The 16,092-nt window shown below is 46.9% G+C and overlaps 1 non-coding gene across 1 annotated transcript; it reads left to right on the forward strand.

Annotated features, from left to right (window-relative positions):
- Positions 1-13,428: 13,428 nt before the first annotated feature.
- TRNAL-UAG (transfer RNA leucine (anticodon UAG)) lies at positions 13,429-13,513 on the forward strand. Its single transcript has one exon. It is a non-coding gene; the product is annotated as a tRNA-Leu (tRNA).
- Positions 13,514-16,092: the final 2,579 nt, after the last annotated feature.

Consider the following 16,092-nt stretch of genomic DNA (forward strand, 5'->3'; position numbering starts at 1 on the left):
ATGGAAAATCGATGGCGAATGGAAAGAAATAGATGAGTAGTAGATGCCGACCGATGTGACTCTCCTAATAGCGTAAACAGGCCACAACGCTGGAGCCGAAGGGAAAGCCAGTTACAATACCGATCTAATCAAAGTCTTCATGCATCTGGATATATTAAAATCTAAATCCAAGGTGCGTACATCCAAAACCCTCTTACAGGATACCAGACAGAAGAGAGTGGCCAATTTTGCTGACAACTTGCGTAGGGAAAGGACCTCATTAGACGGCCATGAGTCAAACAGCGATAAAATGGTCGAGACATTCCAGGTATACCGAGACCTAATGAGGTCTAGGAGGTCGAGAGAGGTGAGAACCACGTAGAAGGCGGCATACCAAAGTATGTTGTCCTGCTGGACAACCTTCGAAACCTTGATGAGCCAAAGAAATGGCTGACCTATACACATTAATCGTCCGGTACGCTTGTCCCGCTTCAAACAGAGACGTGAGAAATTGGAGAATAACCGTCACACGGGCTGAAACGGGATCCACGGCCCTAGCCAGGCACCAGCTAGCCCAAGATCTAAGAGCTGAACCATACGATTTTCGAGTCCCGGGTGCCCATGTATCTGCCAAGATGCATCCAGTAGCATCTAAAACTCCTGGCACCTGAGAGGAGAGGATGGAACTGGTCTGCTGGCTGCTGAAGCATGTCTGGATGGGCTGGCAACAACTTGGGAATATCTACTGCCATCTCCAGAAGTTGAGGGAATCATGAGTCCCCCAGAACGGGGTTATGAGGACAAGCTCCACCACTTGGTGGCAAACCTGAAGCAGCACCCTAGGAAGCATGGCAAATGGAGGGAAAGTGTAGAGAAGAGGTCCTGTAGGAAAGCGCCCAACACATCTTCGGACGGGTCTGAATGCCAGCTGAAGAAACGGGGCAGCTTGGCGCTGAGCCATGAGGCAAATGGGTCAATGGCAAAGGGACCCCAAAGGAACTATATAGTGCAAAACACCTCTACATCCAATCTCTGCTGTCCAAGAGATAACGTGAGTTCCAATCTGCTTGAACGTTGTGCAGGCCTGGCAGGTATTCCGCCTGAACCACCAGATTCTGTGTTAGATACTCCCAGGAATCTATTGCCAAGTACGCCAGTAATGCCGACTGTGTGCCGCCCATGTGGTTGACATATCGAACTGCTGATACGTTGTCCATACATAGGGGAATGCAAGCATTGGCAGTCTCCTTCGTGAAAATCTTAATCGCAAAGGATTCCACTAGAAACTCCAAAGCATTGACATGCATTCTGGATTCACTCTCTGACCAGCGCCCACCTGTAGACACCCCCTCACAGTGGGCGCCCCAGCCATAGAGGCTCCTGTCCAAGTGAACTCCAGCTGATTTTGTTCATAATACCTTCTCTTATGTAGCATACATGTGAAAAGAAAAAAAAAGGGTAGGAGCTTGCAGGCATTACTTTATTTGCTTTTATTGTCTCTTAAAATGAATGAACAGTTTCAAGTGAGTTTTAATTTGCAAGTCCCCCCCCCCCCCCCCATTAATACTCTGCAAAAACAGTTGGAGATGTATCATACTCAGGCACAGAATGCAGCTCATACTGCTGGATTATTCAGGATAAAGTTAGCAATTTAGAATCCAAAAATATAAACCTTGATCAAGCTGTAGCTATGTTACAGTCTTTAAAATTAACACTTGGAGAGCAATCAAGGGCTTGTGGCATTTTTCAGAAAAAACCCTCATGGAACATAGGGTCTCAGATTGCCACTTTAACTGTCGATCTTCCTTTTACACTAGTTGACGGGGAAGCTGATTTGTGATTAGAGAATAAAAATTTACTGAGTTTCCTTCACATGCAACATCTATTCCCTCTGCTCCTCCCACTTACACATTTGTACCTAGAATTGCCAATTACGTGATTTTGCTATTACATGACTTAAAGTCATGATTTTATTAAAGACACAGAGCCGAGTATTGCTTATCCCTTTCTTTACTGTACACCAATTGCAGCAAAGAATACAAAACAGGAAGAAAAAAAAACAAGCCACTCCCATATTAAGTCCCAGTATAATAGACAGCACCTCCCTTAACACTTCCTCTTTCTTGGAGATGCGACAAGATAAAACAAACAATAAACAGGAACCGATGAAGCAGTCCAACTTCACAAACACTGCAGTTAAATCCAGTCGAAATCCAACCAGGCAACAATCCAGCAAGCTGGATCCAATCCATAATAGAATCAAGAACTCGCCATCCCAGGTGATCCCATCAGATGACGATCAGCAGGAGTCCACAGAATAAATCCGAATCAGGCTGTGAAGACAGGAGCCACACGGTTACTTTGGTCCTTGCAACTTAGTGTAATTGTAAAACATAAACCGACTTCTCATGAAACAATGAAACAATGAAAACCTTGAACTACCTCCCATCCAAAATACATTGACCACAAAGCATAGAGTAATAAACACCCCACTTACTGTAATAACAAACCTTATCCAACCACCAGAGTAACAGGAAGATATAAACCAACTCAGAAGTATATCTAGGGTGGGATAATACTCGCCTCCGTGTCCTTAATAAAATCATGACTTTTCGTCATGTAATAGCAAAATCATGTAATTTTATTACAAGGCTCACATTGCAAGTTTAAAGCTGACTGACAACCATAGAAAATACATGAATTCACAGAAAGTAGATTCTCAAGACCAGTCCGCCATCCTCATCAGGTCCTCCAACCGTGCCCCCAAGAAAATTGACAAGGCCGAAGTACCACCTGAACAGAGTAGGCTCCAAACACCGAAGTGTCCACTCCTGCCTGTTGCAATACCCATTTAAACCAACGAACCAGGGTAGTACTCGTCACCATGGAAAATCGATGGCGAATGGAAAGAAAAAGATGAGTAGTAGATGCCGACCGATGTGACTCTCCTAATAGCGTAAACAGGCCACAACGCTGGAGCCGAAGGGAAAGCCAGTTACAATACCGATCTAATCAAAGTCTTCATGCATCTGGATATATTAAAATCTAAATCCAAGGTGCGTACATCCAAAACCCTCTTACAGGATACCAGGCAGAAGAGAGTGGCCAATTTTGCTGACAACTTGCGTAGGGAAAGGACCTCATTAGACGGCCATGAGTCAAACAGCGATAAAATGGTCGAGACATTCCAGGTATACCGAGACCTAATGAGGTCTAGGAGGTCGAGAGAGGTGAGAACCACGTAGAAGGCGGCATACCAAAGTATGTTGTCCTGCTGGACAACCTTCGAAACCTTGATGAGCCAAAGAAATGGCTGACCTATACACATTAATCGTCCGGTACGCTCGTCCCGCTTCAAACAGAGACGTGAGAAATTGGAGAATAACCGTCACACGGGCTGAAACGGGATCCACGGCCCTAGCCAGGCACCAGCTAGCCCAAGATCTAAGAGCTGAACCATACGATTTTCGAGTCCCGGGTGCCCATGTATCTGCCAAGATGCATCCAGTAGCATCTAAAACTCCTGGCACCTGAGAGGAGAGGATGGAACTGGTCTGCTGGCTGCTGAAGCATGTCTGGATGGGCTGGCAACAACTTGGGAATATCTACTGCCATCTCCAGAAGTTGAGGGAATCATGAGTCCCCCAGAACGGGGTTATGAGGACAAGCTCCACCACTTGGTGGCAAACCTGAAGCAGCACCCTAGGAAGCATGGCAAATGGAGGGAAAGTGTAGAGAAGAGGTCCTGTAGGAAAGCGCCCAACACATCTTCGGACGGGTCTGAATGCCAGCTGAAGAAACGGGGCAGCTTGGCGCTGAGCCATGAGGCAAATGGGTCAATGGCAAAGGGACCCCAAAGGAACTATATAGTGCAAAACACCTCTACATCCAATCTCTGCTGTCCAAGAGATAACGTGAGTTCCAATCTGCTTGAACGTTGTGCAGGCCTGGCAGGTATTCCGCCTGAACCACCAGATTCTGTGTTAGATACTCCCAGGAATCTATTGCCAAGTACGCCAGTAATGCCGACTGTGTGCCGCCCATGTGGTTGACATATCGAACTGCTGATACGTTGTCCATACATAGGGGAATGCAAGCATTGGCAGTCTCCTTCGTGAAAATCTTAATCGCAAAGGATTCCACTAGAAACTCCAAAGCATTGACATGCATTCTGGATTCACTCTCTGACCAGCGCCCACCTGTAGACACCCCCTCACAGTGGGCGCCCCAGCCATAGAGGCTCCTGTCCAAGTGAACTCCAGCTGATTTTGTTCATAATACCTTCTCTTATGTAGCATACATGTGAAAAGAAAAAAAAAGGGTAGGAGCTTGCAGGCATTACTTTATTTGCTTTTATTGTCTCTTAAAATGAATGAACAGTTTCAAGTGAGTTTTAATTTGCAAGTCCCCCCCCCCCCATTAATACTCTGCAAAAACAGTTGGAGATGTATCATACTCAGGCACAGAATGCAGCTCATACTGCTGGATTATTCAGGATAAAGTTAGCAATTTAGAATCCAAAAATATAAACCTTGATCAAGCTGTAGCTATGTTACAGTCTTTAAAATGAACACTTGGAGAGCAATCAAGGGCTTGTGGCATTTTTCAGAAAAAACCCTCATGGAACATAGGGTCTCAGATTGCCACTTTAACTGTCGATCTTCCTTTTACACTAGTTGACGGGGAAGCTGATTTGTGATTAGAGAATAAAAATTTACTGAGTTTCCTTCACATGCAACATCTATTCCCTCTGCTCCTCCCACTTACACATTTGTACCTAGAATTGCCAATTACGTGATTTTGCTATTACATGACTTAAAGTCATGATTTTATTAAAGACACAGAGCCGAGTATTGCTTATCCCTTTCTTTACTGTACACCAATTGCAGCAAAGAATACAAAACAGGAAGAAAAAAAACAAGCCACTCCCATATTAAGTCCCAGTATAATAGACAGCACCTCCCTTAACACTTCCTCTTTCTTGGAGATGCGACAAGATAAAACAAACAATAAACAGGAACCGATGAAGCAGTCCAACTTCACAAACACTGCAGTTAAATCCAGTCGAAATCCAACCAGGCAACAATCCAGCAAGCTGGATCCAATCCATAATAGAATCAAGAACTCGCCATCCCAGGTGATCCCATCAGATGACGATCAGCAGGAGTCCACAGAATAAATCCGAATCAGGCTGTGAAGACAGGAGTCACACGGTTACTTTGGTCCTTGCAACTTAGTGTAATTGTAAAACATAAACCGACTTCTCATGAAACAATGAAACAATGAAAACCTTGAACTACCTCCCATCCAAAATACATTGACCACAAAGCATAGAGTAATAAACACCCCACTTACTGTAATAACAAACCTTATCCAACCACCAGAGTAACAGGAAGATATAAACCAACTCAGAAGTATATCTAGGGTGGGATAATACTCGCCTCCGTGTCCTTAATAAAATCATGACTTTTCGTCATGTAATAGCAAAATCATGTAATTTTATTACAAGGCTCACATTGCAAGTTTAAAGCTGACTGACAACCATAGAAAATACATGAATTCACAGAAAGTAGATTCTCAAGACCAGTCCGCCATCCTCATCAGGTCCTCCAACCGTGCCCCCAAGAAAATTGACAAGGCCGAAGTACCACCTGAACAGAGTAGGCTCCAAACACCGAAGTGTCCACTCCTGCCTGTTGCAATACCCATTTAAACCAACGAACCAGGGTAGTACTCGTCACCATGGAAAATCGATGGCGAATGGAAAGAAAAAGATGAGTAGTAGATGCCGACCGATGTGACTCTCCTAATAGCGTAAACAGGCCACAACGCTGGAGCCGAAGGGAAAGCCAGTTACAATACCGATCTAATCAAAGTCTTCATGCATCTGGATATATTAAAATCTAAATCCAAGGTGCGTACATCCAAAACCCTCTTACAGGATACCAGACAGAAGAGAGTGGCCAATTTTGCTGACAACTTGCGTAGGGAAAGGACCTCATTAGACGGCCATGAGTCAAACAGCGATAAAATGGTCGAGACATTCCAGGTATACCGAGACCTAATGAGGTCTAGGAGGTCGAGAGAGGTGAGAACCACGTAGAAGGCGGCATATCAAAGTATGTTGTCCTGCTGGACAACCTTCGAAACCTTGATGAGCCAAAGAAATGGCTGACCTATACACATTAATTGTCCGGTACGCTTGTCCCGCTTCAAACAGAGACGTGAGAAATTGGAGAATAACCGTCACACGGGCTGAAACGGGATCCACGGCCCTAGCCAGGCACCAGCTAGCCCAAGATCTAAGAGCTGAACCATACGATTTTCGAGTCCCGGGTGCCCATGTATCTGCCAAGATGCATCCAGTAGCATCTAAAACTCCTGGCACCTGAGAGGAGAGGATGGAACTGGTCTGCTGGCTGCTGAAGCATGTCTGGATGGGCTGGCAACAACTTGGGAATATCTACTGCCATCTCCAGAAGTTGAGGGAATCACGAGTCCCCCAGAACGGGGTTATGAGGACAAGCTCCACCACTTGGTGGCAAACCTGAAGCAGCACCCTAGGAAGCATGGCAAATGGAGGGAAAGTGTAGAGAAGAGGTCCTGTAGGAAAGCGCCCAACACATCTTCGGACGGGTCTGAATGCCAGCTGAAGAAACGGGGCAGCTTGGCGCTGAGCCATGAGGCAAATGGGTCAATGGCAAAGGGACCCCAAAGGAACTATATAGTGCAAAACACCTCTACATCCAATCTCTGCTGTCCAAGAGATAACGTGAGTTCCAATCTGCTTGAACGTTGTGCAGGCCTGGCAGGTATTCCGCCTGAACCACCAGATTCTGTGTTAGATACTCCCAGGAATCTATTGCCAAGTGCGCCAGTAATGCCGACTGTGTGCCGCCCATGTGGTTGACATATCGAACTGCTGATACGTTGTCCATACATAGGGGAATGCAAGCATTGGCAGTCTCCTTCGTGAAAATCTTAATCGCAAAGGATTCCACTAGAAACTCCAAAGCATTGACATGCATTCTGGATTCACTCTCTGACCAGCGTCCACCTGTAGACACCCCCTCGCAGTGGGCGCCCCAGCCATAGAGGCTCCTGTCCAAGTGAACTCCAGCTGATATCCAAATATGGCCCTGCCATTCCATGCACTTAGATTGTTAATCCTCCAATGCCATTCATCCTTAATTTCCTCGTCCAAGGAGATCAGGTCCGCATATGATGTTCCCTCTTGAAGATGAGCAATCTTCAACCGTTAGGGAGCTCGATAGTGAAGAGGAGCCAGGAACACTGCTTGTATCAATGATGCCAACAGACCGATGAGTCTCGCCAAGTGTCGCAGGGTGAGATGTGTCCAGGTGATTGCCCTGCGGAGCTCCTTTCGGATCATTTGCATTTTGCCCATAGACAGACTCAAAGAGTCTTGCCTCCAAGTTCACAAGGAAGTCCAAGAATTCTATGTGCCTGGATAATGTCAGGCACGATTTCTCCCAGTTGATGAGGAAACCCAGCCGGGTCAGCAGATCCACCGTAGATGCTGAAGGAGGATGGATCGGTCCTGGGCCATGATCAGGATATCGTCTAGGTAAACGATGAGGCGCACGCCCTGACTGCGGAGCAAGGCCATTGCAGAATATAGCAGCTTGGTGAACCACCCTTTTCTCCACCAGGAAGATGTTACTGATGACCCCTCTATGTTAGGGAAGCCAACTCTATAGCCTCTTTGGTATGTAAGGCCTACAACTCCTCGTCGATCAACCTGCGATCCCGAAGGGAAAAAACAGATCAACTGAGGGGCAGGGATGCAACTAGGTGTCCCCACTAACTATATGTGGAACCCCCTTACCGTGTCTGATGTGATAGATGCACAGGTTGGGGGAAAAAAATACGGAGTCTGCCCACTGCACAAACAGGATAAGAAACATGTGGTAGAGTTAAGCTCACCATAGGGTCATCTGCCACCAGAATTTCCTCTTAATTCCCCTGACCGCCATGGTATGGAAAGAAGGGGGAATGGGTCTTTGCCTCCTGGTATTTTGGGTACTGATTGAAGGAGCCTCTTCCCGGACTATGGGAATAGACGTAGTTGCGGCCGGCCAGACGATCACTGGATCTGCGGGCCCTGGTAGAGACCCGCCCCTGGAACACCCTCCTCATGGAGGACTGGGCTTTATCTAGGGCAGTAAATGTGCTAACAAAACGGCCGAGATCCTTAATAAAGGAGTTACCAAAGAAGAGGCTTTGGGCATCTTTACTGGCCTCACTGAGGGCGAGGTTAGCCAACTTCGGCACTATCTTAAATAGGATGGCCTTTCGTTGCTGCATAGAGAGTGAAGCATTGATGCTGCCAGCAATACAGATGGCCCTCTGATCCCAACCACGGAGTTCCTCCGGGTCGAACAGCCTATTATCGGCTATGGCGTCCTCTGCCAGATCACAAATCTTTGCCAGGGGCCCAAAGATATCTAGATGTTTGTCATGGCAAGATATGAGTGCCGAGTCAAAGCCTTTACGTGGGTTCCAGCCCATCTTAGATAAAAATTTTGTCATTTTGGGGTCAACTACTGGGGTGTTACACTTGTTAGGTACCACAGGTCTAGGGCACTCAGCTCAGAGCTTGTCATGTGCCGCCTTGCTAAGGGGGCGCCGCACCCAGGTTTCTAGGTAGCAGGCCACATGGTCTGCAGGGAGCCTCTCGCCGACCGTGAATGGTGAAGATCATGCAGGTCAAACAAGGGCAGTCCCCACAGTCATGGGAGGATCAGCCACAGGGTCGCCTCCTGTAATCCCCGCCGCGGCGGAGGTAAAGAAGTTATTACCCAAGTCCCCATCATCATTCTCCAAATCACTATTGGTCTCGAACCCAGCCTCCTCACTAGACCCGATTTCTGAGTTGCTCTAATTCTGTGCTCTCACACATTTCCATCACCATGGAATTCTGCCTGGTGCGGAAAGGTTCTTTGTGCGACTTAGACATGCTGTCAGGAGCCCCCTGAGGTATGCCAGTCATGATGTTTCTGGAGGCAGATGGGGAGGCATGTCTAGATATATGGCTAGCATTTTTAGGTGCGTTCCCAAGGGGATCCAACTCAGGACGCGTAGCATGTGTCGAGGGATCCGTGGGCACCAGTAACGCTTAGGAAATAGTTTGGGACAAAGTGGAGGACAAGGAGCCCATAGCGGCCATAATGGCATCAGTCACAGACCTCTGGAGCGCCAAGGACTGCGCTTCCACCCTGCAGGGATCAGGATCCCAAGCCGAGGGGGGGAGCCAGCCATAGATGGTGCATCACCCAACAGTAGTTGGGTATCTAACTCCCGGGGGAAAGGGGACATACAGGCACGGTAAAAGTGATAATAATTATGACCGCAAAATTACTACTATTGAATATAGGGGAATAGGAACACGGTAAGTAGATAATGAAGGTTAGTCACCCAAACTAGCACACACTTCCGTTTCTTGTAATAAAATTGAGAATTGTAAAACTATTGTTGTTCCTTGTTACTCCTTAATACCCGCAGTATAAAGATAATGAAGTGTTATCTTAAGACAAGTTAAAGGAAGTTTCTGAAAAGCTTTTTAAAACAAATTAAAATGAATAAAAAAAAACAAAAACAAAGAAAAAACAACCAACAAATAATAAATATGGAAATAGTCTTACATAACACTAACAAAATTTTGCACATTAACACCAGTGTATATGGAGTTAGAAACAGTTAAAAATAACAAGTCTACTATTGCTAGCATTGTTAGGGTTACTGGCACGCCTAAGTCAGGTCATGTTGAATCTAGGACATCGATTTGGTTCTAAGTTCTGATGTGTATTTAGAAGTTGGTGCATTTTTTTTTTTAGAAGACCCGCTTTTCAGTCCTTTTAAAATTACTCAACTCAATTTAGAGTCTGAATTGTACTGCATTGGGATAGGCTGCATGTAGACAAGACAGAAAAATTGCTGTTGACAGTAATAAAAATTGCTATATATTGGTGGTCATTGACTCTTAGCAGATCGACTGCTGAAACTCTAGTGAACAATGTTTTCTGTCACTTTCAGATGTTGAAGCTAATAGTTTGGATAATGGTGGTAAATTTGTTAATTCTATCTTGAAAGAAATCACTACTTAGCTTATCCCCTATTTGGCTGCAGTTATGGGAACATCTTTTGCTTCTTATGGCTACATCTACACCTTTAGCATTATGCAATCAAGGATGGGCTGTAAAACACGTTATGGCTCACTACAGTAGTCAAGCACAGCATGCTGATGCATTGTCAGCCTTAAAAAGCAGACATGATTTTGATTTAAAAAAAAAAATCTGACCTTACTGAATACCAAGTGAAGATTCAGTTTGCATGCTTAAACAAGGACAGAAACATAAGCATGCTGTGCTTGTCCTTGTACTGTAGTGAGCCATAAAGTGTTTTTCATCCCATTCTTTAAGGTGACACTATTGTCACCTGAACAACTTTAGCTTAATGAAGCAGTTTTGGTGTATAGAACATGCCCTGCAGCCTCACTGCTCAATCCTCTGCCATTTAGGAGCTAAATCCCTTTGTTTATGAACCCTAGTCACACCTCCCTGCATGTGACTTGCACAGCCTTCCATAAACACTTCCTGTAAAGAGAGCCCTATTTAGGCTTTCTTTATTGAAAGTTCTGTTCAATTAAGATTTTCTTATCCCCTGCTATGTTAACAGCTTGCTAGACCCTGCAAGAGCCTCCTGTATGTGATTAAAGTTAAATTTAGAGATTGAGATACAATTTTACCACATGACAGGAGGCTTCATATTTGCATATCTTTCTTTACTGAAAACTCCAGCAGCATAGAAACAGTAACAACCAATCAGAGAAAAGATATGGTGCCCATAAAAGGCCCTGTCTATGACATCACTTCCTCTTTCTTTGCTGCTCCAGCCTCAAACAGGTCAGAGTATTTTTTACCTCTCTAATATTCTTATTTGTTTGTACTTTACTATCATCATTGTACTTGATATTTCTATTTCCTTGTACTTTGTATTCCCCTGGCTGCCTAGCCTGTCTCCCTGTTCCCCCTTTCTCTGTGTGCCTCCTGCATTTATTTGGTAGTGTTTGCCTTTAATCCCTGTTTCTGTTTCTGGCGGTCCGCGGGTGTCGCGGCTGCAATCCGTGCCGCGCTCGCCGCGAGGACCTGCCCTGCGGACACTACTGGGGACTGTGTGGGGACGGGTGGAGGCTGTCTTTGCGGTTTTTCTCACCCTGACTACCTATAACCTGTCCCTTTTTCCTTCCCTTATTCAGTTCCCCTGCCTCATCGGATTTGTTATCTTTATTGATTTATTGTGCTTGTATATTTCGGCCCGGTGGTCCGCGGGCGTCACGGCTGTCCGTGCCGCGTTCGCTGCGCGGACCTGCACTCGTTACATACAGGGGGCTGGGTGGGGACGGGTGGGGGGTAGCCAGGGTTGAGTTCTCCTTTTTTGCCGCGTTTTTTCCGGCCCGCTCGCGGCCGCGAGCGGGTAGTTCTTGTTCACACGGCCGGCGGCCATCTTGGATCTCGCGGCTCGCGAGACCTGCGACGGCCGCCCTACCTTCACACACGGCGGTCTGGGAATCACCCGACCGCCGCAGCGAACTTGGGGGATTGCCCTCAGGGCAATTTTTCTCCCCTAACTGCATCTATCTCTGGCAGTTGGATTACACTGAGTAAATAACCCTTGCAGAGCAGGGTGAACAAGCAGACAGTATGAGGCTTTAGAGAACATACTGTATACCTTTTTATTGTGGCTCATAAACATATTGCCTTTTTAAGCACCTTAAAATATTCTCTGTATGTTTGTATGTTTGTTTTTAGTTTTTATAGTAATTAAAATAAACTTAATTATTGGCATAATTCTAACAAGTTATGACTTATGAATGGATGTAAACTATCATTGGTTCATTATCTGCCCTTATACTGAGCAGACTACTTAAAGGGTCCCTGCAGGGCAATATGAAATATTACATCACCCCTCAGGGGATTTGACAATACTATACCCTCCAAAGGGAAGATCATATTAGTTACCCTACACAGGGTCATATTATATTACTGTACCCAAGGGTGCAAGCTGATGTGGGTGTCCTCTGGGTATTTTTTCATGGCACACCACCTGGGGTGACCCCCCAGATATGCATGCAAGGTCATTCATAGACCATTACATTGATGTGGGTGTCCTCTGGGTATTTTTCATGGCACACCACCTGGGGTGACCCCCCAGATATGCATGCAAGGTCATTCATAGACCATTACGTTGATGTGGGTGCCCTCTGGGTATTTTTCATGGCACACCACCTGGGGTGACCCCCCAGATATGCATGCAAGGTCATTCATAGACCATTACATTGATGTGGGTGTCCCCTGGGTATTTTTCATGGCACACCACCTGGGGTGACCCCCCAGATATGCATGCAAGGTCATTCATAGACCATTACCTTGATGTGGATGCCCTCTGGGTATTTTTCATGGCACACCACCTGGGGTGACCCCCCAGATATGCATGCAAGGTCATTCATAGACCATTACGTTGATGTGGGTGTCTTCTGGATTACCACGGCACGCCACCCGGGGTGAACCCCGATGGAATACAGGAAGTCCTATGCCTCAACTTTATCACTGATTACTGCATACATATATGGATGTTTAAACACTGCCTGGCAGTTTTTACATTAAAACAACAGTACCACCTTGCTGGATACGATTTGCAGGCAGGATCATGAGTGAACTGAGTGTATTGCGGAGTACCCTTCACAGGGATACATATCTGTACAGTTACTGTACCTGGCGTACATATTGAACGTGGGTGTCCTCTGAGTAAATTTTCATGGCACACCACCTGGGGTGACCCCCAGACATGCATGCAGTACTTGTAAGGTGCCAACAAGTATAATGTGGGTGTCCTCTGGGTTACCATGGCACACCACCTGGGATGACCCCAGTCGAATACACGTGGGCCCTGCGGCTGCAGACCTTATGGAGACAGGTCCCACGCGCTTCTATAATAAGCCTGTATAGTTACATCCGTGCATACAGCTCGGGCGTGCATTTATGAACCCGGCTAACCGGACCAGCACTACCGTTCAATCGCGCCTACGCCACAGCTCCCAATAGCCGGATTAAACTAATGGAGGTGACCCCTCTACACTTGACATGAGTATTTCATACACTCAGACAATCTGATGCAGGCAATTCAAGCCGCTTTACCTGGGTGACCCCCAGTGCTACCAGAAGTCTAGCACCCCTACGTGCTGACCCTCAAACACTACTCCCACTGACTACCACTATTTCCCAACAGGACGAGAACGGGTCATGGAGAACACTCTCAACCCCCTAGGACTTCCAGGCACTGATAAACGACGCAGTAGCGGCCTCAGTGGAGAAGGTTTTCTTGTTATGAGCTCTGCCCCAAACTGCTTGCTGAAGACCTCAGCAGCAAGGTAGCGTGGCCGAGCGGTCTAAGGCGCTGGATTTAGGCTCCAGTCTCTCTGGAGGCGTGGGTTCGAATCCCAACCCCACGACCTTTCATGTCAAAACGGCAAGGGAAGGGCTCCAACCCCCCTGCCACTAAGGTCTAAGGCAAGTCCACCACAATCTTCCGACAAAGAAGATTACTATCCACCACGCAGTTGGACATACTAGATCACTCACACGAAGACAACTCGCCATCTGAGGAAGGGGAACGTGAGAACGACTAGTATTCGGCCCAGAAGCACAAATCCAACTATTAGACGGCGGGAACTTACCCACCACACTAACTTTAGCCCAAACCTCGCTGAAGCAAATCCTCCACACCCCTTCGGGGAAAGGTGTTTTTGGGAGGACTGGTCGGTAGCGGAACCGAACCACCAACCGCTTCATCTACTAGCGAGTCAACCTATCAACCTATCACCAAGGGTATCACGCGGTATACAAACGCTTCAGGATAGAGAAAATCAACCTTCTACTAGACCTCCTGAACGATAACGACTGGTTTACACATCTGGACCCCGAGGACACATACTTGTCAATATCCGCTACCCTAAACTACCTAGTTTTCCTCCGATCCCAGTGATGAGGACTAACACAGCAGTTTACGACTCCGTGGTACCCACAAAGCTACTGAAGCTGGTGAGTGCTCATATCCGCGAATTTGGACGTGCGATGTCTCGTGTACCTGGAAGACTTGCTGACCCTTTGCGAATCCAGGCTACGTTTGCGGTCAAATTTGACGTTCGAGTTCTGGACTCCACGGGTTTTTGGTAGTACGCAGACAAATCGACTCCCCCATCTGTGTCGGGTCAGTTCCTCGGTTTCGACATCGGCTTGGAGAACTACGTTCCGCGTCGGTCCACGACAAGATCACCCATATACGGATGGATATCGGACACGCTCTAAGGTTGGATACGATTCCTCTCAGAATAATCACCGTATTGTGGGATCCCTCTCCTCCTCTCCTCCTCCGTACAATCGATATTCCCTGGCCCACTACACTACAGGGCCATGCAACGACTGCTGACTAGATACGTACACGCCGATCACTCATGCGACCACTGGATCCCACTGTCGGCAGAAGTGAGGACGGAATTCCGATGGTGACTACTTCACTTGCAAACTTGGATCGGCAAATCGATCTTTGACTCTTCCTCCGGATGCGTAGTGGTGGATGAACCCATACAAACGGACCCAACCGCTCTCCACAATGGCAAGGGTGCCTCGATACACACGCACACACAGGATATCGCTCCTGCTCATGACACCCCTCGGACAATGCCAACCGTGGTTCCCGGATCGCCTGGGGGCGTCTCGCGGAGACCCTCTACCACTCCCTACCTTCCCTCTACTTTTGACAGTACCGCAAGGGGAAGCCCACTCCTTTGTCATGGAAGGACGACTGGCACTAGTGGACTGGACGATTTCAGGGCCTCCTGAAATGTCCACGACCTATGGCACCAACTACGACCTCTGATGGGACTCAGACTCCCGGCACCAGGATTGACTATATTTCTGCCTGATCGGCCTGTAGTGTTTGGTGGGTGGAAAGGGATTCCGATCCCTTTACCGCACCTGCCCCACTGATCCTTAACTATCTGTCACACCTGGTCTCGTTGGGGCGGTCATATCGATCCCTCAACGTGATCGGATCCGCCATATCGGTGGCGCACGTTCCGGTACAGGGCGGACCAGTAGGTCAAGATCCACTGGTTTGTCGGCTACTACGGGGTGCCGAATTATCGAGACCCGGCACCCAAGTATTCACACCTCTGGCAGGTGGATGTGGTGCTGTGATTCCTTGGGGGAATAACAGGAAAATCCTTGTTTGTCACTGAAACAACTTTCAGCCAAACTAGCCCTCTTGTTATGCCTCGTCTTATTTAGACGGGTGACGGACGTTGGGGCTTTCGATATGGATGTTTTTTCTCTATCACACCAGACGGGATTACCTTTACCATATCGAGACGAACTAAGTCCAATTCATCTTCGGTGTCATACCCATAATTTGTGTCAGACACCAAACTAAGTACGGTCGGAACGCTAATGGGGTATACCGAAATCATTCCCCCTTCGTATTCATGCGACGGGTCTACTCCTGACTTCTTACGTGGAACTTCATGGAGAGATGTCTACCGCTACACTGGCCAGATGGATCCGCTGGCTATTGCATCTAGCGGGCGTCGAACATTGTTTCGGAGCCCACTCGGTCAAGGGAGCGGTGGCCCCACAAGTCCTTTTCGGACGACGCTTCCCTAACCGACATTATACGATGCGCGGTTTGAGCGCGAGAGGGTACGTTTAGAACGCTCTATTTCGGCAAACATCTCATACTTCCTTCACACTGGTCAATTCTAAGCTTTAAAAATGCAAATATGAAGCCTCCTGTCATGTGGTAAAATTGAAGATTATACTAGCTTTAGTGTACTAATAATCTTAATTTTAGTAATGACAGGAGGCGAATATTTCCCACCCTATAGGATCCCTCCCATGTTTTTCTCGTGTTTAACAGAATATGCCCTCTATGTTCAGGAAGGTAAGTACGTTATGGTTGTATGTTTGCTACTTAGATATGTGGCTTGAGAGACTTGTATAGGTTGAATAATTAGACATGTACCTTGAATTATGTTGT

Source organism: Pelobates fuscus, chromosome 4 (assembly GCF_036172605.1).
Source record: "Pelobates fuscus isolate aPelFus1 chromosome 4, aPelFus1.pri, whole genome shotgun sequence".
NCBI lineage: Eukaryota > Metazoa > Chordata > Amphibia > Anura > Pelobatidae > Pelobates > Pelobates fuscus.